The 27,727-nt window shown below is 46.6% G+C and overlaps 1 protein-coding gene across 1 annotated transcript in view; it reads left to right on the top strand.

Annotated features, from left to right (window-relative positions):
* The first annotated feature begins 8,268 nt into the window (after positions 1 to 8,268).
* PPM1A (protein phosphatase, Mg2+/Mn2+ dependent 1A) overlaps positions 8,269 to 27,727 on the top strand; it is a 78,159-nt gene continuing 58,700 nt past the window's right edge. The window contains exon 1 of the mRNA XM_068254429.1: positions 8,269 to 8,663. The gene's annotated coding sequence lies outside the window, so the exon portion shown is untranslated. The remainder of the gene's footprint in view (positions 8,664 to 27,727) is intronic.

Genomic DNA, 27,727 nt, shown 5'->3' with positions numbered 1-27,727 from the left:
TTTTGCCGAAATCGCCGGCAAAACGCTCAAGTGTGAATGGGCCCTTAAAGGAATACTGTAGGGGGGGTTGGGGGAAAATAAGTTTAACTTACCCGGGGCTTCTAATGGACCCCCGTAGACATCCTGTGCCCGCGCAGCCACTCACCGATGCTCCGGCCCCGCCTCCGGTTCACTTCTGGAATTTCAGACTTTTAAGGTCTGAAAACCACTGCACCTGCGTTGCCATGTCCTCACTCCCGCTGATGTCACCAGGAGCGTACTGCACAGGCACAGACTGTACTCTGCCTGCGCAGTACGCTCCTGGTGACATCAGCGGGAGCGGACTCGGCAACGCAGGCGCAGTGGTTTTCAGACTTTAAAGTCTGAAATTCCAGCAGTGAACCGCAGGCGGGGCCGGAGCATCGGTGAGTGGCCGCGTGGGCACAGAATGTCTGTAGGGGACCATTAGAAGCCCCGGGTAACTTCAACTCATTTTCCCCCAACCCCCCTACAGTATTCCTTTAACAAAGAATTGGGGTGGGCCTATTTGTGCTACTATTATTAACTGAGCCCCATCTGTTTCCAATGACCAGTTTACTTATTTTATTCTAAGTTTTGCTATTATGGAAAATTCCACCTCTAGCCGCTAGTTCATAACTGTAATAGATCCCTTCCCCCATACTTCTCACAGCTTTCGGTCTCCCATGCTCTGGGTGCTGCTGGTTGCTAAGGAGAGAGGGCTGTCATACCAACAAGTTCTGTCAGTCTCCGATAATAACTGCTACACAATGCTGGCTGAGACTTCTACAGCAGACTCGGGTTCGCTGCCAGTATTTTCCAGCGCTGATTACTGTGATACATCCTTAGCAACAAACATGGACAGCCACTTTACATCTTAGTTTACAAAAAGCCTGTGAGTGGCAGGATCAGCATTTATGCATCTGGTATTACAATTCCACGCATTTAAAGGTGGGAACAGATAACTGCCAGGAATAACTATGGGCACATTGTAGAAAACTTGATAATTGCTGTAAAACGACAGAAAACTTGATAACTGCGGACACACTACAGAAAACTTGATAACTGCGGTCACACTACAGAAAACTTGATAACTGCGGGCACATTACAGAAATCTTGATAACTGCGGTCACACTACAGAAAACTTGATAACTGCGCACAAAATACAGAAAACTTGATAAGTGCGGACACACTACAGAAAACTTGATAACTGCGGGCACATTACAGAAAACTTGATAATTGCGGGCACATTACAGAAAACTTGATAACTGCGGGCATATTACAGAAAACTTGATAACTGCGGTCACACTACAGAAAACTTGATAACTGCGGACACACTACAGAAAACTTGATAACTGCGGGCACATTACAGAAAACTTGATAACTGCGGGCACATTACAGAAAACTTGATAACTGCGGTCACACTACAGAAAACTTGATAACTGCGCACAAAATACAGAAAACTTGATAACTGCGGGCACATTACAGAAAACTTGATAACGGCGAACAAACTACAGAAAACTTGATAATTGCGGACACACTACAGAAAACTTGATAACTGCGAATAAACTACAGAAAACTTGGTAACTTCGGGCACATTACAGAAAACTTGATAACTGCGGGCACATTACAGAAAACTTGATAACTGCGGACACACTACAGAAAACTTGATAACTGCGGACACACTACAGAAAACTTGATAACTGCGAACAAACTACAGAAAACTTGATAACTACGGGCACACAACAGAAAACTTGATCATTGCGGACACACTACAGAAAACTTGATAACTGCGGACACACTACAGAAAACTTGATCATTGCAGACACACTACAGAAAACTTGATAACTGCGGACACACTACAGAAAACTTGATAACCGCGGACACACTACAGAAAACTTGATCCGATAATAACTGCTACACAATGCTGGCTGAGACTTCTACAGCAGACTCGGGTTCGCTGCCAGTATTTTCCAGCGCTGATTACTGTGATACATCCTTAGCAACAAACATGGACAGCCACTTTACATCTTAGTTTACAAAAAGCCTGTGAGTGGCAGGATCAGCATTTATGCATCTGGTATTACAATTCCACGCATTTAAAGGTGGGAACAGATAACTGCCAGGAATAACTATGGGCACATTGTAGAAAACTTGATAATTGCTGTAAAACGACAGAAAACTTGATAACTGCGGACACACTACAGAAAACTTGATAACTGCGGTCACACTACAGAAAACTTGATAACTGCGGGCACATTACAGAAATCTTGATAACTGCGGTCACACTACAGAAAACTTGATAACTGCGCACAAAATACAGAAAACTTGATAAGTGCGGACACACTACAGAAAACTTGATAACTGCGGGCACATTACAGAAAACTTGATAATTGCGGGCACATTACAGAAAACTTGATAACTGCGGGCATATTACAGAAAACTTGATAACTGCGGTCACACTACAGAAAACTTGATAACTGCGGACACACTACAGAAAACTTGATAACTGCGGGCACATTACAGAAAACTTGATAACTGCGGGCACATTACAGAAAACTTGATAACTGCGGTCACACTACAGAAAACTTGATAACTGCGCACAAAATACAGAAAACTTGATAACTGCGGGCACATTACAGAAAACTTGATAACGGCGAACAAACTACAGAAAACTTGATAATTGCGGACACACTACAGAAAACTTGATAACTGCGAATAAACTACAGAAAACTTGGTAACTTCGGGCACATTACAGAAAACTTGATAACTGCGGGCACATTACAGAAAACTTGATAACTGCGGACACACTACAGAAAACTTGATAACTGCGGACACACTACAGAAAACTTGATAACTGCGAACAAACTACAGAAAACTTGATAACTACGGGCACACAACAGAAAACTTGATCATTGCGGACACACTACAGAAAACTTGATAACTGCGGACACACTACAGAAAACTTGATCATTGCAGACACACTACAGAAAACTTGATAACTGCGGACACACTACAGAAAACTTGATAACCGCGGACACACTACAGAAAACTTGATCCGATAATAACTGCTACACAATGCTGGCTGAGACTTCTACAGCAGACTCGGGTTCGCTGCCAGTATTTTCCAGCGCTGATTACTGTGATACATCCTTAGCAACAAACATGGACAGCCACTTTACATCTTAGTTTACAAAAAGCCTGTGAGTGGCAGGATCAGCATTTATGCATCTGGTATTACAATTCCACGCATTTAAAGGTGGGAACAGATAACTGCCAGGAATAACTATGGGCACATTGTAGAAAACTTGATAATTGCTGTAAAACGACAGAAAACTTGATAACTGCGGACACACTACAGAAAACTTGATAACTGCGGTCACACTACAGAAAACTTGATAACTGCGCACAAAATACAGAAAACTTGATAACTGCGGGCACATTACAGAAAACTTGATAACGGCGAACAAACTACAGAAAACTTGATAATTGCGGACACACTACAGAAAACTTGATAACTGCGAATAAACTACAGAAAACTTGGTAACTTCGGGCACATTACAGAAAACTTGATAACGGCGAACAAACTACAGAAAACTTGATAACTGCGGACACACTACAGAAAACTTGATAACTGCGGGCACATTACAGAAAACTTGATAACTGCGGTCACACTACAGAAAACTTGATAACTGCGCACAAAATACAGAAAACTTGATAACTGCGGGCACATTACAGAAAACTTGATAACGGCGAACAAACTACAGAAAACTTGATAAATGCGGACACACTACAGAAAACTTGATAACTGCGAATAAACTACAGAAAACTTGGTAACTTCGGGCACATTACAGAAAACTTGATAACTGCGGGCACATTACAGAAAACTTGATAACTGCGGACACACTACAGAAAACTTGATAACTGCGAACAAACTACAGAAAACTTGATAACTACGGGCACACAACAGAAAACTTGATCATTGCGGACACACTACAGAAAACTTGATAATTGCGGACACACTACAGAAAACTTGATCATTGCGGACACACTACAGAAAACTTGATAACTGCGGACACACTACAGAAAACTTGATAACCGCGGACACACTACAGAAAACTTGATCATTGCGGACAAACTACAGAAAACTGGATAACTGCGGACACACTACAGAAAACTTGACATCCTCTTGAAATACCTCAAGGTGCGCAGGAGGTGTGTCAGGACAGGGAGTCGCACAAGCTAGTCAGTGAGCTTTGATGTTTGGGTTTAAAGCGGATCTGAATTTAGAACTTCCTCTCTGCTCTAAAAGATAAGCATTAGCATAATAACCTTTAACCTTCCTGGCGGTAACCCGTAGTTCGGGGTAAGCCGCGCAGGAGGATTTCTCAGGCCCTGCTGGGCCGATTTGCCAATTTTTTTTTTGCTACACGCAGCTAGCACTTTGCTAGCTGCGCGTGCACACCGATTGCCGCCGCTCCGCGACAATTCGCCGCTACCCACTGCGCCGCCCAGGCTCCCCCCCCCCCCCCCTCAGACCCCTTGCGCAGCCTGGCCTATCAGCGCCAGGCAGCACTGAGGGGTGGATCGGAACTCACAACGTCGATGATGTCATCCCGCCCGTCGCCATGGCGACGGGGGAAGCCCTCCAGGAAATCCCGTCCTTTCGGGATATCCTGAACGCTCTAGGCTCGCTACATGATTTAAAAAAAAAAATATGTAAAACTGCTGCGCTGCCCCCTGGCGGTTTTTAATAGACCGCCAGGAGGGTTAAAGAAAAACATTTCTTTGTTACATCTGATAGAAATCCTGCAATGAATCTGCAGCGTGTCAACGTCCTGCTTTCATGGAAGCAAACATAACGTTAACATCCTGTGTTTACAAATTAGCTGCTCTGCAGAATTCCTGTGCTGACACAGCTGAGAGCGCAAATTACAGTTGTGATTAATCACAGATGAGGGGGAATTAGAGAGGCTAAACTCTCTGAATACATACAGGGTGCATTTCTCTCTGTTTTCCTCCTGTCCTGTGCAAGAGTTCAGTTCCACTCTAACCTTGAGGTTAGATTCACAGAGGGACGGAACAAAATAAGTTGTACCACATCTTACGGCCGCTTTGTCTTACACAGTGAGGTACAGTGAAGCATACAGACAATGAAAAGTATGCTTCCCTGTACTTGTTTACGTGTGCGTTTAGCAGTCACTTTCTGCAGCAGTGCGTTACCATAACGCAGCACATTACACCGCAATGCTAACGTTGCACTGTGAACGTTGCGTAGACCTATCATTGCGTCGTTCCGTGTTGCAATGCCTCCCTAACCTCACTCCATAACATCCTACCGCGAACGAGCCCTAAAACTTCTGTTTCGTTCAGAACGGCACAATTTTTTCTAGCGTGATTCCTGTGCAGATGAAGTCCCTGCAGTAAAAAGTGAATTCACCGCCAGTCAGCTGCTTTCCTACACTGGACAGGCGCTTGTTAGTGCTTAATACTGGCGATAGACAGGTGCTCACCCCCCCCCCCTCATAGAATAACAAGTGAGCTCAGCCGCACTCAGATACAACATGTCGTGCTGCTCTACTCCGGGCAACGCCACCACGGCTCAGCGCTTGACATGTGTGATGTTACAACCACTGCCATTCTGCTGCATTTAAAGGGGCCCTAAGCCAGGGACGGATCTAGGGGGGGGGCAAGCAGGTCTCTTGCCCCAGGCGCAGTTTGTTGAATTCTTAAAAAGGCGGCAAAATTTGGATGGGGAATGGCACTTTAGGCGCCAAAACCTGACCTTGCCCCAGGCGCAACTTGGGGCAACTTGTTCTAGATCCGTCCCTGCCCTAAGCAGTACCGTATAATCAAAAATTTCAATTACCTGGGGCTTCCTCCAGCCCACCGTAGGCTGCAAGGTCCCCTGGCGTCCTTCTGGCTCCTGTCCGTGTCCCTCTGGCAGATCCATTACCGGCAACAACCCGGCCGGGTATCGTTCTGGTTCTTCCTGGTTCCTGATGTCCCGCGTCATCACGCCGCCCGCTACGCATCATCGCAGCAGCTGGCGTGACAGTCCTGCGCATGCACGGTTTTAAAACTCTAAACCGTGCATGCGCAGGACTGTCACGCTAGCCGCCGCGATGATGCGTAGGTAGCCCCAGGTAAGTTACATTTTTTATTATTCGGTACTACTCAGGGTCCCTTTAAATTGCACCCGAATTGCACTCATTGCCGTCATGGCTGCAGACATGCCGCTGAATTGTTCAGCAAGCTTGCAGTTCAGTTGTCCATCTGAATAGGGCCGGGCCGAGGCAAGAGAGGCTCCAGCCTCAGGACACAGAATAGGAGGGGGCGCACAACTCACTCAGCTATCATTGCCTTGTTGTGTTTAAAGGAGAGAGATCTAAGAAAAGGGGATACTTTTAACCCCCCTCGGAATCTCTTTAGCTACTACAAAAATAAAAAATCTACATACCTTGGGCTTCCTCCAGCGCCTTGCAGCCATCCTCTGCCCTCACTGCAGCTCTGCTCACTGCTGGTAGCCCAGAGTCCCCTCCGGTTCAAGACGCCGACTGCGCCTGCGCGAGCGCCTCTCAGAGTCGCATTGACATCATCTGAACTGTACTGCACAGTACAGCCCGGATGACATCAGTGCGACTCCGTGAGCCGCACGCTGGAGCGCAGGAAGATGCCAACCTGGCGAGGTCGGCATCTGCACTGGAGGGGACTGGGAGCCACCGGAGCTGCAGCGAGGGCACAGGACAGCTGCCATGGGCTGGAGGAAGCCCGAGGTAAGTAAACTTTTTATTTTTAAACTAGTGACCTTAGCCTGTTTGAAAACAGGCTAGGTCTGTCACTGCCACGCGTGTGCACAACCGCTGTACAAGCCCACCGTGCGTGCGCACACGCGCCGCCGAGCGTACGTCCGCCCTTCTGGCCCCGTCTTCCCCTGCAAGCTGCTCTTTATGTCCCTGCGTCCCTCCCTGCACACTGCAACAAAAGGACACACACAGGGACATGGGACGCAGAGACACTTAGGTATTATTATATAGGACTATTGACTAAGGCCGTTTAAAAACAGGCTAGGTCTGTCACTATACCGCCGCACGCATGCTCGCACACGCCGCCCGCCCCCCTGTGACGCCCGCTGTTGGCAGTGTCTCTGCGTCTTGTGCCTGCACATGCGCAGTGCTAAGAAGCACTGACACAGGGACAAAAACGGACGCAGAGATACTTGCCAATCATATATAGAGATTCCCCTGCAAGCTGCTCTCTATGTCCCTGCGTCCCTCCCTGCACACTGCAACAAAAGGACACACACAGGGACATGGGACGCAGAGACACTTAGGTATTATTATATAGGACTATTGACTAAGGCCGTTTAAAAACAGGCTAGGTCTTTCACTATACCACCGCACGCATGCTCACACACGCCGCCCCCCCCCCCCCGTGACGCCCGCTGTTGGCAGTGTCTCTGCGTCTTGTGCCTGCACATGCACAGTGCTAAAAAGCACTGACACAGGGACAAAAACGGATGCAGAGATACTTGCCAATCATATATAGAGATTCCCTGGGCCTTCCCTTTAAAGAGAAACTTTAACCAAGGATTGAACTTCATCCCAAATCAGTAGCTGGTACCCCCTTTCCCATGAGAAATGTTTTCCTTTTTCTCAGACATCAGGGGTCTCTATATGGCTGATACTGTGGTGAAATTCCTGTGGGAGCCTTGTTGCATTGTGGGAAATAACAGCTGTTTCCAACTGCCAAAAAAGCAGCATCTCCTTTCACAGACATCACCTGCCCGCAGAAAAATGTCACCATGTGATAAATGTCAGACTGTAAACCAGGGACAGGAAAGATTTTACAGAGGGCAAACAGTGACTAAATCATTTATACATAATTATTGTAAAAATTAACATTTTTATTTCCATTACATTATTTTCACTGCGGTTCCTATTTAAATGAGTAAACACCCCCTCCTGCAGACTCACATTTTGAAAAGATCCACACATTCATTTTAATATAGTAAACAAACTGAAGTCTGAACGGCTGCACGTCGCCTATGACCACATCTCTTCCATCAATACAGGCCAGCACGACTTGCGATGGAACCGCCCAGGCAACCGCACACTCCTACTTGGCACTCTGACAACGCTGTCAACCTGTCCAACAAGCCGCCCCTAACAAGATGACGTCATCGCATCCCCAGCCAGTTCTGCTCTCCCCGCCCCTCCCCTCCTTTTGCACATCCGGGACCTCGGCTCGCTCTGGAGGAGGAGGAGCTGAAGAAACAGGGCGGGAAGGAGAAGCCTGGCGGCGCACGCAGCGCGTCAGAAGAAGGAAGGGGGCGCGCGCACGCGCGTAACCGGCCCGGAGAAGCTCGCGCACGGCGGGAAGCGCGCTCTCAGGAGGTGTCGCGAGCACAGTTCCCTGGCTGACTCTCCCCGGCGGCGGCGACATTTCTGAGTGACCCGGAGAGCCGCGTGCGACCACCCCCGGGCCCGCTCTGCTCCCACCGAGTCCCCCGTGGGGGTGGGGGAAGGGGAATGACGACGAGCCCGTCCTGCCAGGGCCGAGAGACGCTTCTTCTGCTGCTCGTCACCTGAATGGTGTGAGGCGGCGGCGGCTTCTCCTAAGCGGCAGCACAGCGGCGGCGCTGCTTCTCCTTCTTCTACCGGCAGGTGAGGCCCTGTGTGATATGCAAGTGCGCAACGCGCGGGGGGAGGGGGAGCCGTGCGCGGGCGGCAGGTGGAGGGAAGGCCGCGTCTCTATGGCACTGCTGGGCCTCAGCCTGGGCGGAGAGCCGTGTGACCGACACCAATCCCACTGCGCAACCACCGGGGCCTTCCCTGCCCGCCTGGCCTGCTCACCCCCTGACTGGCACTGCCAAGCTGGGCTATGTAGTGCACCAGAGTACCTCATGTCATCCAATCCTGCCTCACTGGGACTACCAAGCTGGGCTATGTAGTGCACCAGAGTACCTAATGTTATGCCTCCACTGCCTGATCAAGACTGCTAAGCTGGGCTATGTGGTGCACCAGAGTACCTGATGTTATCCAATTCTGCTTCCTGTGCCTGAATAAAGTGTAACTGTCTAGCATAAAATCAAAAATCAATTATTTATTTTTATCTGGTAAACAAGTAATAAGGATGCTAAGCAGGCAATCCAAAAGTTAAAATCACTATTACTTTTCTTGTTTATAAATGATCATTCCCCTGTTTACCTGACTCTTTATTTGGGACGTTGCTGCAAAAAGGAAGTTGCAGGGCATGCTGGGTTGTCTTTTTTTGCTTTTTTTTTTTTTTTATTTCCCCTCAGACTAAACTAATGTACAGAAGCAAAAACGGACAACCCAGCATGCCAAGCAACATCCTTTGTGTGGCAATGTACCAAATAAGAGTCAGGTGAACTGGGGAATGATCATTTATCAGCAAGAAAAGTAATAGTGATTTTAACTTTTGGATTGCCTGGTTAGCATCCTTAATACTTGTTTACCAGATAAAAAATAAAGAATTGATTTTATGCCCGACAGCTACACTTTAAGACTGCCAAGCTGGGTTATGTACTTCCCCAGGGTAACCTCATGTTAGCCAATCCTGCCTGACTGGGACTGCCAAGCTGGGCTATGTAGTGTCCCCCAGGGTATCTCACGTTATCTAATCCTGGCCTGTCTGGTCCTGCTATGCGGAGTTCGGGATACCTTGTCCCAGCCTGCTGTATCCCTGCCTGACCACTGTAATGAAAATGTTTGCAGCTTCATCAGATTTGCAACCTGCTGCAATTATATATAGCTGGAACTTTCATAAAATGCAGCTTAACTAAATGCTCAAAGCTATTACTATCATAAAATGCAACTTCTCCCTAATCTCATACAGAACCTTCCCTCTACTGATCCCATTTAAGTGAATGCGGCATTCTGATCCCGATTTTCCCCATTGTTTCAGGCGACCCTGGACGCTACATGCTGCATCTCGGGTTAATTACCGACACATCTTCATGTCCTCCTGACGATTGTGAGGGGAAGCCACTGAAAGCCGGGCAGAAGTCGGTGTGAACTGGCCATAAAATACAGGTGGTAGGCAGGCCCCAGAACACGCACCAGGCCGAAAGGCAACTGCCTGGGTTGCTTTATGGAGGAAACAGCTGTGGCCTTTTTCCTTTCCGATCATGCCACTATGCTAAGTGCCATCGATCGGTCGATTGGCCAACCGATTTGCAATCGATCGATCGGTCGGCCAGAAAATCGGCTGAGTGTATGGGCTGCTTAATCCCTACCATAGTCTAGGGCCAATTTAAGGGGCAAGCCAATTAAAGGGGCCCATACACTCAGCCGATTTTCTGGCCGATCGATCCCGATCGATTGATCGTTTGCAAATCGGTTGGCCAATCGACCGATCGATGGCCGATTTCGATGGATTTCCATCGAACTGGCAGGGTGGAAAATTTAGGTCGATCTGATGAGATTGCTTATCAGTTTGCATTGGCCTTAATGGAAATCTGATGGAAAAAAAATGTCATCAGATCGAATTTCAATAGATTTCAAACTGAAATCTATTGGAATTCTATCCTGGTAAAAAATGTTCTAAAAACGCATCAGATAGATCATCAGATGCATTTCTTATCTATCTGCTGCCAATCTGACGAGTGTATGGGCACCTTAACTTATGTTCAGGCCAACTTTAATTTATCTGTGTGCAGTGTTCTTCCTAGGCAGTTTTGGTGAGCACCCGGCTGTCATCGGCTCACCTTCTCTACTGTAAGCAGAATTATGCATAAGTGCTGGCCCTGCATTCTCTTTTCACCCCACCCGGCTACATTTTCATGCCACCTGGCTGGAAAAAAAATCCGGGGGGAACACTGGTATGTTTCTGGGAGCAAACCCACGCAGACATGGGGAGAACATACAAACTCCTTGCAGATAGTGCCCTGGCTGGGAATTGAACAGGAGATCCAGTGCTGCAAGGCTAGAATGCTATTCACTACGCCACCATGCTGCCCCTGGGGGTACCTCATGTTATTCTAGGCTGGCATGAAACAAAACAGAACATTACTCGGAGTATTCAGAGGCTAGGAAGGAGCACGTTGCAATAAAGGTGTATCTGTTGCAAAAAAAAAAATGGTATCTGCTGTAGTTGAAATTTGTTGAACTGCTGTTCTTATGAGTATTATAGTTGACACTAGTGACCTTAGCCTGTTCAAAAACGGGCTAGGTCCGTCACCGCTGCCAACGCGCGCACACACTTCCGCCTGCCTTCCCGCTCCCTGTCCAAAGGGTGTCCCTGCAACACATGCGCAGTAGCACAAACGCAGGGACACACACGGGACGCAGAGACACAGGTTTTACTATAGCGGATGAGTCAACCATGCATATGTAAATGTAATAGTTCATGACATGTAATATTGAGCATTGCAAAGTGAAATATCCATTCTGTATGCAGTACACTTTTCAGTTAAAACCCATGTCCAGGAACGTATCAAATTACTATTTTATATCTCAGTAATTGTATTGCTCACATGTTTCTTTTTGGCTTCTGCAGTGAGAAATGCTCTCCTGAAGTTTTGATCACATGACCAGAAACATGAGTACAGGAGTCAGTTTTCAGGCTTGTGGGTGTGGCTTCCATTGCTCTGATTGCATAATGCCATTGATCTGAATGGGGGTGACGCAGACTGAATCTATGGGCTCGTTTCCACTGTTGCAGTGCGGAATCGCCTGGATTCCACCGCAGAAGAAATCGCATGCGGCTGCGTTTCTGCATGCGGATTTAGCCGCGATTTTGCATGGCAAGGAGCCAGGCGAATTTAACCATGTCACTGCCTGAGTAAAGCACCATAGCAAACCATGCGAAATCGCGGGTAAATCCGCATGACAAAGCCGCATGCGATTTCCCTATTAAATGCATTAGCGGCGATTCGCCCGCATTCCTCCCGCACGCGAAATCTGACGGCTCTGCCGTGCAGATTTCTGCCGCACCGAAAAACGCTCCCGCCGCCGCACAAGTGGAAACAGCCCCATCCACTTACATTGACTATGCGAATCCGCATGCAGTGCCCGCATGCGGATTCGCTATAGTGGAAACTAGCCCTATCTAACAAGGTTGCAGTCAAGCACTCTGAGAGTCTGTGGTACAGGAAGTGACGAGTGTCTGAGGTGTGGGTTTTATTTACAGCAGCATTGTTCACTTGTAAATGATAGGGCATGGAATTGGAGAAAAATATTTTTCTCCTTTAAAATGCATAGAACATAAAGTGATTACTGAAGACAAGTATCACCCCCAAAAAGCCTAATTTGTGGTGAAAAACACAAGATGTAGATCATTTAGGTGCGATGAGTAGTGATAGTTATTTGCAAATGAATGAGAAGACTACTGAAATGGGAAAATTGCTTTTGCTTGCATCCTTAAAGTGTACCAGAGATGGGGGTTTAGCTGTAAAATATACACCCTCGGGGCTTCCTCCAGCTTGATCACTCCCACGGTGTCCTTGTCCGCCCACTCCTTGCCCTGGCTCCCCTGTCTCGCTCCTGGGAGCATTCTACGCAGGCAATAGTGGGACCCTGGAGGAATACTGAACTGCAGTGTGGGACCAGAGAGGCTTCTGTGAGTGCTCCGCTCTTGCATAGTTCAAGAAGACTTGAATTGTGCAAGCGGAGAGCGCTCCTGGCCACAAGTGTGATCACGAGAGCCACACATATGCACAGAAGATCCTGACTCAGCCTCGGGTCATGATCTCCAGGCCACCGCTTTGCCCTCTGTAAGAAGAGGAGAACTGCAGCGTGGGCACTGATGGACTTCTAGAAGGTGGAAGAAGTCCCAGGTGGGTATTTTTTTTTTCTCCTCTCTCTGCCTCCCTTGAACCATAGAAACCTGAACAAGCATGCATACCAGATGTTTGAGTGGTTTTGCCACATGCATGTTTCAGGTGTGTGGTTCAGACACTACTGTTGCATTAAAGATCATCTGGACACAAGGAACTGGTATTGTTAAAAAGGAAACCAATATAGCAGCCTCCATATGTCTTATTTTAAATGTCCTTTAATAAAATCACCCGCAGTGCTTGCTCCTCTGGTTTGTGCTGGCTATTTGTGCAGTATTATCATTGTCACCTCTTCCTCAGAGTGAGTCACCGTGATTTTCAGCGTCTACTTTCAGCCACTCGTTCACAAGTAGTGGTTAAACAGGAAATTTATGACTGTGAAAGTTATTCAGGAAATTATCGAATTTATTCAGTTTCAAACTACAAGTATACTGGCAGTGGTGTCAGTTTTTCTGTAGGGGGTTTTCTTTGGTGATTCTTGTAGGGACCAAGCATACCTAGGTGAGAAGCAGAGAAGATTAAAAGAATCCGCACACTCTTGATGAACCTAGTTCAATGTTTTAATTCCAAAAAAGTGACACATGCCATTCCATAAACCAACGATTCGTTTCGGGGCCCCGTGGGGTCCCCTTTGTCAAGGTAACAAAACACAGAATGGTGACATTGTGTGAAGCAGCCTAGCTGCTTATAAGCACTCCCTCAAAACAATAGCCACTCCCATAGTACATTCAAATTTGCCACTGCAAGACATAATTAGCATATGTACACAAAGCCTAAAAAGCTTATGCATCTAACATCAGCTGCACATCAGAGAAGAACACTTCCGCCCTAAAGTGTAAAGAGACACAATTACCAATTGCTGTCTCCCCCATGTCGTCCCTCGGCTCGTCATGTTGCAAGGATTCCCATACTAGCACTCTGTTCCAACCGTTGGGGCGGAAACCCCGCCTCTCCGCTGTGAGTGAGCCTGCCCGATCGGTGCACCGGACTGGCCTCTGCCAGCGTCACTCAGCATTGGGCAGACCCCTCCCCGCCTCGCTCATCGGTCCGTTGCGCATCGCGGCTGCGCACTGCGATAGGGCACTGGGATAGGTCGGCACATGAGTCCGGCCCACCCACGTGACCCTCCGTTGTCATACAGACGTAAACAAAAGTGCAACTACGCGTCCCTGAATGCCAGAGGCGTCGTTGCCTTAGCAACCCAGGCTCAGGCAACAGGTCCGGTTTGTGTGGGGCGGGGATTTGCCATGTTTACTGGCACCTGTTCATTGTTTACTATGTGTCTTCCTTGATATTTAGCAGGGAAGCATGTAGCGCACGTTTTTTGACCAATGTGTAGCTGACTGTCTGAGCACAGCTCCGTGCTATCCTGAACTGAGGTTGCTGCGGCAGCTGGCGTTCAGGTACGCGTTTATTTTAGGAGGATGCTGCACACTAAGGACCGGCGGTTACGTGGAACTGTTGCCTGAGCCTGGGTTGCTAAGGCAACGACGCCTCTGGCATTCAGGGACGCGTAGTTGCGCTTTTGTTTACGTCTGTATGGCGACGGAGGGTCACGTGGATGGGCCGGACTCATGTGCCGACCTATCCCAGTGCCCTATCGCAGTGCGCAGCCGCGATGCGCAACGGACCGATGAGCGAGGCGGGGAGGGGTCTGCCCGATGCTGAGTGACGCTGGCAGAGGCCAGTCCGGTGCACCGATCGGGCAGGCTCACTCACAGCGGAGAGGCGGGGTTTCCGCCCCAACGGTTGGAACAGAGTGCTAGTATGGGAATCCTTGCAACATGACGAGCCGAGGGACGACATGGGGGAGACAGCAATTGGTAATTGTGTCTCTTTACACTTTAGGGCGGAAGTGTTCTTCTCTGATGTGCAGCTGATGTTAGATGCATAAGCTTTTTAGGCTTTGTGTACATATGCTAATTATGTCTTGCAGCGGCAAATTTGAATGTACTATGGGAGTGGCTATTGTTTTGAGGGAGTGCTTATAAGCAGCTAGGCTGCTTCACACAATGTCACCATTCTGTGTTTTGTTACCTTGACAAAGGGGACCCCACGGGGCCCCGAAACGAATCGTTGGTTTATGGAATGGCATGTGTCACTTTTTTGGAATTAAAACATTGAACTAGGTTCATCAAGAGTGTGCGGATTCTTTTGATCTTCTTTGCACGAATATGCTAATCCAGCACCTCTGAGGTGGTGTGCAATTCCCCAGTGGACCTTTAGGTGAGAAGCAGGGAGAGACTGGGAGCCCAATGGTGCAGTATTGTCAGGTAAAGGGATGATAAAATTATATAGATCTATACTCACAAAGGTGGGTTGCAGTCTTTGCAACCACCGTATAGGCCTGCAGGGAATTAACTGTCCCTGCTCGGTACTCCATGTCCTGCTGGACACTGGATGGTCACTCTCCTGTAGTATGATAGACTTTCCAGAAAAACTGCAAGGCTATTACCTACAAAGGAGATCTGACACATTGGGGGCCTCCATCCTACCCATTCGTTGAATTCTTTTTCTGTTTGCATTAGAGGTGGTCAGTGAGATGCAAAAAATACATTTATGCAGCTTCAAAATGGACCACACCAAGGTAGAATTCGATTGGATCAGTTTCAAACTGCATAATTTGCATAATTCTGCACCAACTCTGAACTATTCCCACCTCCTTGACCATCCCCAGTCTGTACATCTGATTTGTCAGTGGCCATTTAAACATTTTTTTTCTTTTAGAAACACGTTTGCGTGCATAACATACTGTAACGATTGTGGAATTCTCTCCGTGATCAGCGCACAGGACGTGCGCTGACACTGCGGAAATCCTCCACAAGCGTATAATTTGAGGGAACCCAGCAAAAGGTGCAACGCACCTGTAGAGGGAAATTCCTGTCGGCAGGTGGAGCTGTGGAGTGCAGAGAAACAGCTCCTCTGCCCTGCCACAGACGCCAGACAGGAATTGTACGAAGGGATGAAACGCAGGGCAAGATAGCCCTGATAGAGAGATCAAAGCGACAGAGGGTATGTGTGTCCACCAATCTAGTCGCCACCTTGCGACGATGAACACACAACCATGAAGATCAGGTGAGAAGGCAATCGCCAGAGATGGCGATTGCTAACAGCGACACAAGACCGAATAAGCACAGATGAGGAATGTATGTATTTCCACCAATCTAGCCGCCAACCTGCGACGGTGGCCACACAACAGAGGAAACCAAGTGAGAACGCAATCGCAAGAGAAGCGATTGCAAAAGACAATGAGCACAGGGACAGAATGTATGTATGTGCACCAATCTAGTCGCCAACCCGCGACGGTGCACACACAACAGCAGAAACAAAGTAGGAACGCAATCGCGAGAGAGGCGATTGCCAGAGGTGACTGAAGGTTTAAGCAAGACAGGGGACGAGAGTAGCAAAGGCACAGCAAACCATACAATGAGAAGATAAGGAAAATAACAAACGCTAACTAAACGCAAACACCGCACTCATTCGCAACAGCGAACGCGTTTACCGCGCGGTCTCCGCGTGTTAAGCACAACAGAGACAAGCACGCCTAACTAACCACCGACAGACAAACACAAAACAAAGAACGCGAGCGCTTGTTTAACGGTTACCTCACCGAGCCTCCAGCAAGCGTTCGTATCAGACAAGACAGATACACTAAAACAGGAATAAGTGAGAGATACGATCCACTGCGCTTTCCGCCAGAGCGAGTGCGATCCAAGTATAGAAACAGAGCGAGCTGGATCCACTGCTCTTCCCGCCAGAGCAGGTGCGATCCAAGTACAGCAAGAAAGTTGTAGAGCAGAAGGATCCACAGCCACTACCGCTAGAGGCTAGTGCGATCCAAGCACGACCGAGAGATGAACAGAAGGGCCTACCAGTAACAACCGCTGCTCTGGTTAGTACCCCACAGACAGACAGAACAGGCAATACAAATAATACAATCCTGACTGCTCTAGCAAGGATGCCTAGTGCAGTCCCAGGAATTACTCTAAGCTAATCTTCAAACTATAAGCATGGCTGACACTCCAGGAGTGTTTCACAGGACAAACCGTTATGACCAGCAAAGTACTGTGGAATCACATGGTGTGTATATATAGAGCAATCCTACAAAGGATGTGGCTAGGCAATTTGCATGACAAACGTATGCAAATCCCTCAGCAGCAGCAAGCTGCAAAACTGACAAAAAGGTCTCTTTTCCAGAGATCTGCAGAATGCAGACCTGAACAGTGGTCAAAAAGCTGCCTGCCTGCGCAGGCAGCTGAGCGGATCATTACACATACTTTCTGGTTTGCTCTAGTGCTATATCTGGAGGATTAATATAGATAACTAGAGTTTTAGTAGAAGGTAGCATCTGGATGGTCCACAGGCTTCCGTATTCTCCTACAGATCACCAGTCCAGCTATGGGGCTCTCCATATCATCTGGCCATGCTTCCACTGAGCATGCGCTAACATGGTTTTCCTCCATGCTCAAGCACTACCCTCGACTGAGAATGCATGGATTGTATGTTCATATCCCTAGTGCAGATACACTTGCCCACGGTTGCACTTGTGGCTAGAAGAAACCTCTTAGGCCTGGGACCCACTACAAAGCACTATTGCAATTGCTAGCGATTTGTGGAAGCGCTTTGCAAGTGATTTTTGGGAGAGCTTTCCCTGCTCTTATACAATTCATTGGAATGGAAAAGCTTCCAAAGTGCTGAATTTCTAGTGGAATCTATCCCATGTACATTAGCAGAGCATTTAGGGAAATTGCTAGCGATTGAAAGTGATCCATAAACGATCTAGTGGGTTCCAGTCCTTAAAGGGAAGGTTCAGGGACAGTTGAAAAAAAATAAAAATCCGAATCCACTTACCTGGGGCTTCCTCCAGCCCGTGGCAGGCAGGAGGTGCCCTCGGCGCCGCTCCGCAGGCTCCCGGTGGCCGACCCGACCTGGCCAGGCCGGCAGCCAGGTCGGGCCTCTTCTGCGCTCCATTGTGCGTTCCACGCCGGCGCGCTGACGTCATCGGACGTCCTCCGGGCTGTACTGCGCAGACTCAGTAGTTCTGAGCCTGCGCAGTGCAGCCCGGAGGACGTCCGATGACGTCAGAGCGCCGGCGTGGAGCGCAGAAGAGGCCCGACCTGGCCGCCGGCCTGGCCAGGTCGGGTCGGCCACCGGAGACCACCGGGAGTCTGCGGAGCGGCGCCGAGGGCACCTCCTGCCTGCCACGGGCTGGAGGAAGCCCCAGGTAAGTGGATTCGGATTTTTATTTTTTTTTCAACTGTCCCTGAACCTTCCCTTTAAACCCATTTAGGGCCTGTTTCCACTACACGCAGATTGGATGCAGAAAAACTGACTCCAATGAATGCCTATGGGAAAATCTGCATTAGAAAATCGCATTTAGTGGAAACAGGCCCATAGGCATTTCATTGGGGTCAGTTTTTCTGCATCCAATCTGCAAGTAGTGGAAACAGGTCCTTAGTCGAATAGATATAGAGGGTTCCAGCTCTGGAACGGTGAGTTGTAAGGATCCGGAAAGTCTCTGGACTATCTTGAGGGTTCCCACTACTGGAATAAGTATCTCACTTGTTTACGTTTTTTTCCGCTTCAGGATTTCCTTTTTAAGATTTGGTTTATTTGTGGGACCCCCCGCACCATGCAGAGCATGCATTGGAAGCATAAATGTGCTGCAGAGTTGGTGTAGAAGAGTGGCAGCTATGTTTAGATCTCCTTTTGTCCAGTTTTCAAGAGCAAAACTTAGGGGCTTAACTACAAATGGGCCTATCTTGGAGTATATACAGTAATAATTTTTTTTTTTTTTTTTTTAGCAGATATCTCAAATTTGAACTAGAACTTTGCAAGAGGCTAATCAGATCTAGGCAAGGCTGGGTAATTACATACACACTGCTGGTTAATCAAGTGAAATTTCCTAAATCTAATTTGCTCACTTCAAAACTTTAATCACCCATCACATCTGTTAATATCCCAAAGGCGCATTTTGCAATGCGCCCTTCACATCCCTCCCTCTTTAGTATTTGGCACTATGGTAATGCAAGGAGGTTGCAACAGTTGAGTTACTGCCCAGTAATAACTGCTGGGACTACAAGCTGCAGAGTTGGAGGCACCTGAAGACATAGGCCTCAATTCACTAAGCTTATCTCCTGTCTTTAATAACTCTTCTACAGTTGTTACCATGGTGATAAGGCATGTAGTATTCAGGAAACATTTTACCTCAGGCAAACCTAAAGTTAACTCTTCTGTCTTTAAGTTAACTCTTTAATCCTTAAAATAACTCCAGAGTTAGACAGGCTGTTCATTAACTGCGTGTGAAAATAACTACAGAAGAGGTAACGTAAGGAATGAAGAGATAAGATAACTCTCTTAGGCCTGGTGCACACCGAAACCCGCTAGCAGATCCGCAAAATGCTAGCAGATTTTTAAACGCTTTTTCTTATTTTTCTGTAGCGTTTCAGCTAGCGTTTTGCGGTTTTGTGTAACGGTTTTGGTGTAGTAGATTTCATATATTGTTACAGTAAAGCTGTTACTGAACAGCTTCTGTAACAAAAGCGCTGGCAAAACCGCTCTGAACAGGCGTTTTTCAGAGCGGTTTGCGTTTTTCCTATACTTAACATTGAGGCAGAAACGCATCCACAATCCAAAAAATGCCTCACTCCGGGAGTATGCGTTTCTGCAAAACGCCTCCCGCTCTGGTGTGAACCACCCCATTGAGATGCATTGACCAAGCGTATCCGCAGCCGCAAGCGGCTGCAGAAACGCTGAAAAAGCCGCTCGGTGTGCATCAGCCCTTACTGTGTGGAGGTAAGTTTTCTCTTGCCTTATTATCTCCAGCATGATCTTAGTGAATTGAGGCCATTGCTGCTGCTGTGGGTGAGAGGAGACATGACTATTAGGAGCAGGACCAGGAATTGGCATATTGATTGAATGATTTGCTCCTCTCAAATTGTGCAATATATAATTGAACTAGAATATTTGCATTTTGGGCAGATTTTCAGCTCAGCAGGAAGTGATGGCTATGAGGAAAGCTGTGATCTACCAGTCAACCAGCAGAGCTAGTCTAGTTGACTGGATCCAGCGATCTCCTCTAAGACGAACAACCACTCCCTGCTCATGGGAAATCTGGTTGTTGTAACCACTAATTTTATAAGAAATAGTGGACCCAGTGGGAAACACTATCCACGCCACCAACCTAATAGATTTAGTAAAGGTGCATTAGTGGAGGCGGTAGCTGAAGCCTAGTGGCTGCGGGTGAGGGTCCTGATGTGCAATTTTAGTTTCCCGCTGGGTCCCCTATTGTTTACAGTGGTCATTAAATAGTCACAATCAAATTGCCAAGAACAGGAAGTGGCTGTCGGTCCTCTCAACAAGACTATCTCCCAACTATCAGTGGTGAAAAATTTTCAGCTACCAGTTAATTGGCTGATTAAATTTGCCTGAAGCCATTTTCATTACTTTTTCAGGTGCATACCAATGCATAAAGCTTGCCACCAACAGAGATTTGGAAAGTTTGGGGCGCAGTGCTTTAAAGGCTTTGGGAGGAGGGACAATGGAGCAGCAATAAGCAAGGCGGGGTAAGGAGTAGGGATGATCGATAAGATGCAAATTCTGAGTTCATGCAGAATTATATAACTTCTGGGTGTAAATATATGCTGCTTGAAAATGTACCAATCGGTTGAAATATTGTTGTGACTTGATTGGTCCATTTTCAAGCTGCGTACAAAATGAATCCTGCATCTCACTGATCATCCCCAGTATGTAGGGGGAACAATTCACTCAGACGAGATGATCCAACACTCCAGATCTCTGCTGATGCATCGGGGCATTTTTTTGGGGTACCTGAAGTCAGTCAGGGGTTTCATAAACTGAGGAGTTGGAGTCAGATGATTTTTGTACCAACTCCACAGCCCTAGTAAAATTACTGGTTTTCTTAAAGTGATAAAAATCTTATGATATAATGAATTGTATGTGTAGTACGGATAATTACTAGAACATAAGTAGCAAAGAAATTAGTCTCATATTGTTGTTTTCAGTTATATACATTGTCATATTTGCAGTTTGCTCTGTTTTATAGTTTAAAATAGTGTGGTTTGCAGAGCTAATGAACCTTTGAATTTCTCTGAAGTAAAAACCTTATCTGAAGCTGTCTGTCATAAAGTACACACGGACCAACCTGCAGCGTGATTATCATCTGACTTGGACGATAATCAGGCATGTGTACGCATGCAAACAACTTGATGAGCAGCTGATAATAGGCGGCTTGCCTGATCAAACTGTCGAATCTATGTTGGTCTGATATCATGCAGTTGGTGCGTGTACAAATTTTTAAAAGACTTGCACTTGTTTGAATGTGTAGTCCGTCAATCCTCTTGCATGCCCAGTATGTTAATTGAGTTGGTTGTTTAGGCGTGTGGATATACAGGGCGTGTGGTTTGTCATGTTGGACGTGTGTATGAGATGTGTAGTGCATCAGAAAACAACGACCCAAAGCTCAGATAAGCTCTTTTGCATAGATATCAACTGAAAAGAACAAGTGACACCCATGCTAACCTAGAAATAAAAAAAAACACATATATAAGTAGATAAATACTAGTTCTACTTACATAACAGATGTATTGAACTGTCCACTGTATGATTCCAGTGAATTATATAAAGGAAAATCAGAGAATAATTTTCCAGACAGTTTCCATCTTGGTTACCTATGAATTAAGCTAATCCTGACATCATTTCCTCACTTATTTTTTTTTTTTTTCCCCTCTTGCTAATTGTGTATTCGTTACCCACCCTCCTTCCAGAGTTTTCAGACACTCCCACTGAGGTCTATACTAGGAAGTGCACTCATGTCATTAGGAGGGGAAAATAAAGGGAAGAGGAGTATATTATAGATGTTACCAGGGCTGTGGAGTCGGTACAAAAATAGTCCAACTCCTCAGTTTAGGATTCCTCCGATTCCTCTAATTTGCATATTAGTCTTGTTGATTGAAAATATGTAACATGAAATTTGTCTCTTAACTGCCAACCCTTAGGAATTTTAACACAACTGAAGTGAGGATATGGAGACTGCCATATTTATTCCCCTTAGTCATAGACTAAAACTAGTCCTTGGTAAGAGTTCTTGTAAAAGGTACAGACCAGAACAAAGAACATCTATCAGGCCCTAGGCAATGTAACTGTGGGTACATGTAAGAGTGATGTGCAGGTACTCTGCAGGGGAATAAGGAGATTCTTCCTCTATTACACACTCTTCATGCACAATCTGAACCAGGTTTATGGGTGATAGACAACACCTCTGTGTTCAATGTGCACAACATTCTCAGTGGATTCCCTGCAGCTCTGTGGAGAGTGCATATGCAGAGCATAGTACTACTGTGTACCAAAGTAAACCTGAGACAGATGAAATTAAAGTTTTATACATACCTGGGGCTTCCTCCAGCCCCCTTCAGGCTAATCGGTCCCTCGCTGTCGTCCTCCACCATCTGGATCTTCTGCTATGAGTCCAGGTACTTGAGCCAATCTGGCGTAGAGCGCATGCACACACTGCCGCCGGGAGCGTACTACACCTGCGCAGCACTATTGCGCAGAACGCGCCTGGCTGTGGAAGCGGCATGCGTCCGGACTGCGCTGATTGGCTGAATTACCGGTACTCGTAGCAGAAGATCGAGGTGGTGGAGGTGGACAGCGAGGGACTGATTAGTCTGAAGGGGGCTTGAGGAAGCCCCAGGTAACACTTTTCTTTTCATCCTTCTCAGGTACCATTTAATTCGTAGTCACCAAACCAAATTTTAACATATCAAATTATTTGATTTCATGAGCAAAGAGAGTGAGTACATTTGCATAAATCAGAATCAAAGCAGAATTATTTCCATCTCATTGACCATCTCTATTAGTGACACAGCTACACCTCAGGCTTTATTCTTACAGCATAGATGTTATTTAGTATATATGAGATTCCTGTGTATACATCATATATACAGTCACAATCAGATGTGTATATCTGACTTTAAAAATACGGGGACTGCTTTATTGAAGCAGCACAAGTAACTTATTTTGATTGGTTTATTTCATTTTTGTGGACTAAGCAGAGCTATTATTGTATATATACATTATTTATGACGATTATCTGAGAAATAGAACATTTTTATCATATTTTCTATTTTAATTACAGTTTAAATTCATTCGGAGTCGTGCATTTTTTCCCGACTCTGACTCCAGGGACCCAAAATTGCTCCGACTCCACAGTCCTGGATGTCAAAACTAGAAGTGGCCGCCGCACTGCGGCCAGTACCCGAAATGAAATGATTCCTGGCTTTGGCTGTTACGGCTTTGGCTCCTCCCCTTGTGGTTCTCCTATTGGCAGCTTTACTCTCGGCTGAAGCGCAGCAGACTAGCTTAACCACCCTTCGCCGCCAGCCGGGGGGACATGGAGCCAGAGTCGTTCGTTGCGGCAGGGAAGCAGAGCGGGAACGCCGCAGACATTGCTTCTGCCAGCACCCGCTCTGCGGTGAACAGCTCGGTGCATTGCGTGTTTCCCCGGCTATCAATTGGAGACAGGAAAGGGGAGGAGCCAGAGTAACACAGTACTGAGCCGCCAGGAATAGTTTCATTTTTGGTACTGGTCACAGTGTGACGGCCACTTCTAGTTTTGACCGGCCAGAACCCGAAGTAGACAGACTTCGGGTTCTGAACGGAACATTGATAAAAAGACCCCCAGCGTGCAACTATTTGGCAATGGCAATTAAAGGGCCTGTGCTCCTAAGGTATGTGATAACTCCAAACCATAAGAGCAGAAATAGTTTTGAATGCAGGATTAGCATCTTCATCACTTAAACTCAGACCAGTTGCTGTTAAAATTTGATTTTTTTTATGGTGACAATCCTGCTTTAACTCTTCCTGTACTTTAAGCAATACAAGACTCATATCTCTGCTACTAATGTTCTATTTCATAGCTGTACTACACATACAATTCATTATCTTAAAGGGAAACTGAAGAGAGAGGTATATGGAGGCTGTCATGTTTATTTCCTTTTAGACAATACCAGTTGCCTGGCAGCCCTGCTGATCCTCTGCCTCTAATACTATTAGCCATAGCCCCTGAACAAGCATGCAGCAGATCAGGTGTTTCAGTGGTTCAGACTTATAAGTCTGATCTGGCAAGACTAGCTGCATGCTTGTTTCTGGTTTTAATCAGATACTACTGCAGAGAAATAGACCAGCGGGGCTGCCGGGCAACTGGTATTGATTAAAAGGAAATAAACAGGACAGCCTCCATATACCTCTCTCTTCAGTTCCCCTTTAAGTTTATTTTCACTTCAGATTCCCTTTAACCACTTCGCATCCAGACCTTGTTTTCCCCTTATTGACCAGAGCAGTTTTGACGCTTTAGCGGTGTCCCTGTTTAATCACCAATAACTTAATCTGTACTCGTGCCACATAAATGATCTATATATCTTTTTTTTCAAGACAAACTAAGCTTTCATTGTGGGGTATTTGGTCCCAAGTAAAATGTTCCTCTCTATGCATGTTAATGGCAAAAAGGGGGGAGAAATAAAAAAAAAATAGCTATTTCTCAATTTTGACCAATTTCTGTTTAAAAATAAAAAGTGCGATTGACATAAAAACTGTGCCACCAGTTAAAGTCGCCCCAGTATAGATATCCAGATGTGTCCCCAGTATCACCCCACCCCCCCAGTATAGCCAGATGTGTCCCCAAAATTAGCCCCCCCAGCATAGCCAGATGTGTCCCGTGTTTGCCACCCCCAGAATAGATTGACAGATGCACCCCCAGGAATAGTGCCCCTCTTTATAGCCAGATGTGTCCCCAGATCAGGATTACTCCCATTATGGCCAGATGTACCCCCAGGATTAGCGCTGCCCCCCATTATAGCCAAACGTGCCCCCAGTATTAAGTTATGGGCCCCCCCAGGTGCCCAGATGTGCAAAATTTGTAAAACCCCCCCTCCCCTTGGTTCCTCAGATGCCCCCCCCAGTAAACATGTATACCCCCCTTTGCATATTTGCTCCCCTCACTCCAAGAAACTATAGCCAGATGTCCCCCCCCCCCCCCATGAGTCAGCCCCCTCCGTGCACATATAGTTAATAAAAAGGCACAAGCAGGCAGTCTCACTCACCTCACCTCGGTCCTGCGACTGTCCTGAAGCCTGATCCTCCGATCCCCGCTCTGCAGTCAGCCGCGTATTGCCAGTAACCCGGGTCCCGGCTTGATGACGTCATCAAGCCGGGACCCAGGTTTCCGCCAATTTGCGGCTGACTGCAGAGCGGGGATCAGAGGATCAGGCTTCAGGATAGTCGCAGGACCGAGGTAAGGTGAGTGAGACTGCCTGTTTGTGCCTTTTTATTAACTATATGTGCGCCGAGGGGGACAGGTGAAGGATCGCTGCAGTTCACTACTGCAGCGATCATTCATGGGAGGAGGGTATACTAATTGGCCAAAAGGGAACATGTTCCCTTCCACCAATTAGTATTGCAGCTGACAGTGCCGGAGGGTGCACTCTAAAGAGCACCCGACCGTTCACAGCAGGGCTGCAGCCAGGTCAGTATATCTACGTCGCTGTGGCTTGGAGGGTGCCACAGCTGCCGTAGATATACTGTAGTGGAGGGTAAAGTGGTTAAAGCTGATCCGAGATGAAAAACTAACTATAACTAGTAACTTGTCTATATCTACTAACTAGTAACTTGTCTATATCTACTATAAAGTTTAGATAGTTTGCACAGCATATCTAGCTGCAAACAGCTTCAAAGGTTTGATATCTATTCTTGTGGTACAATGAGGGCAGCCATGTTCTGTTAATCACAGGCTGAGGGCTGGAGATGCTATCTGCTTTCCTGTGTGTAAATTCAGTCCCCTCTCCTCCTCCCCTCTGCCTCTGAAATCTCTGGCTAGTAACCTCCTCCTCCTGCCTAGACTGAGCTCCCATAAGCCCTTGCTACAGTGCCAAGGTACAAAAGGAGCTGTGGCGAGGCTTGTTTAGTTTATAGGGAATTAGAGAATTAAAACAACAAAAGTATTTGGCTTGAGGAATGCCCTATAAACTATATGAAAGGAACACAATTTAGATGCTGCCATATTTATTTATTTTTTCTATCTATCTATTTATCTCTATCTATCTATCTCTATCTATATATCTATCTCTATCTATATATCTATCTATCTAGTTGCCTGGTGTTCTGCTGGTAAAGTCAGCTGTTTTCTGAAGGGCCAACAGCTTGGTGCACGATGGTGCAGGCGTGCCAAGTGAGAAGAATGCTTTCAGCCAAGATGATGTGTCAGGGCAACAGAAAAAATGCTAGGGTGTTTTGATTTCCTCGCCTTCAAGTTGTCCCTAGAATGCAGGAGAGACATTAGATTTTGAGGCCTTTAGAAGGATGGTAATTAAAGTTGGTGCTCTGTAAAATATAATTGTCAATATACTGTATAATGGTATGGCATTATTGCCAGTTGTGTATATGGGGGCCAGTGTTTTTTTGTTTTTGTGGGGGTCGGTTTAAAAAAAAAAAAAGATCTACATCTATTTATGGAAAAAAGTTAGTTTACAGGGCTGTGGAGTCGGTACAAAAATCATCCAACTCTGACTCCTCATATTGTGAAATTCAACTCTGACTCCTGGTACCCAAAATGACTCCTTAGTCTAATACTTACCAGGGCTGTGGATTTGAAACAAAACTCATCCGACTCCTCAGTGTATGAAACCTCCGACTCCAGGTATCCAAAATTGCTCCGATTCCTCAACTCCACAGCCCTGTTATTTTAGGTTTGTTGCCCTCAACGTTCAGTGGTTGACAGTCTTGGGTAGTGCTTATGTCTTGGGTATCTCCCTGTCTTCTACAATCGGTCATCTTGGACCACTAAGGATTTTTGTATGGTCCTGAAGCTGAACATCTGCATTTCCTCCTTTTTATTACACTGCCCAAGTTTGTCATTTCTTTCCTTCCAAGGAGTAAACATTTCAAATTAATGGCTGCATTCTCTGTCTGCAGTGATCTTTGAACCCAAGAACACAGTATAATACTGTATTTCTTTCCCCTCTATATGCCAGGAGGCAGTGAGTCTTGAATGCCAAGCTTTTAGCTTTTTTTTTTTTTTTTTTTTCCTTATATATTGATCCTTAGGTCAACGTTTCTCTTTCACCCTCATCAAGAGGTTTCTTAATTCTTTACATTTTGCCATAAGAGTTATCACCTGCATACCTGAAGTTGTTGATATATCTTCCAGCAATCTAATTCCAGCTTTTGCTTCATCCAATCCAGCATTTTGTATGATGTACTCTGCATATACATTTAAAGCAAACCTGTAATAAACTTAAAATGTCACTTGGGGCTTCCTGACGAAGCTCGCAGTGGGCGGACGCAACGTGTCGGTGGGCGGGGCTTCATCGCGACATGTGTTCTGAGCGCCCCAACTAGCCGGCCGGGCCGTGCTGCAGCAAAGGAAACCCCTGTCATTCGTGGCTCCCCGCTAATACCTGCTACCCGGGGTAGAGCTAACAGCTGACAAAGCTCCCCGCTGAGGTGTGGGTAGGGTTGAGCTGAAGACGAAAGGAGGTACTTACTCAGTGGGAACACAGCGGGACAAGATGAACGGATGAGCCGACCTGTCAGTGCGTAGGTAAGAGCCAGTTGCCCTGCAGTTTGTGTCCTGTATAGCTGGGAGGAATCCGTGCAGCCTGAGCCTTGCAACGGCTTATTATCACCATTAATACTTATCCAGCAGCCACATTATCCAACACTCTGAGGATATTAGAGGATTGGTACCGGTACCAGAGTGAATGGGATGTGTGCGGGTGTGCTGAGCAGTGTGGTGTTAAGGAGCGCTCCACATTATTTTAATTGATTTTAGGGCAGGATTGGTGATTTATATTCTCTATACTTAATAAAGGTATTTATACAGTCAAGTCCTACGAGCGGCAGCAAGTTCTTAAT

The sequence above is a fragment of the Hyperolius riggenbachi genome, chromosome 9 (genome assembly GCF_040937935.1).
Source record: "Hyperolius riggenbachi isolate aHypRig1 chromosome 9, aHypRig1.pri, whole genome shotgun sequence".
Lineage (NCBI taxonomy): Eukaryota > Metazoa > Chordata > Amphibia > Anura > Hyperoliidae > Hyperolius > Hyperolius riggenbachi.
The sequence above is the reverse complement of the archived record's forward strand: the minus strand, read 5'-3'. Positions and strand labels throughout refer to the sequence as shown.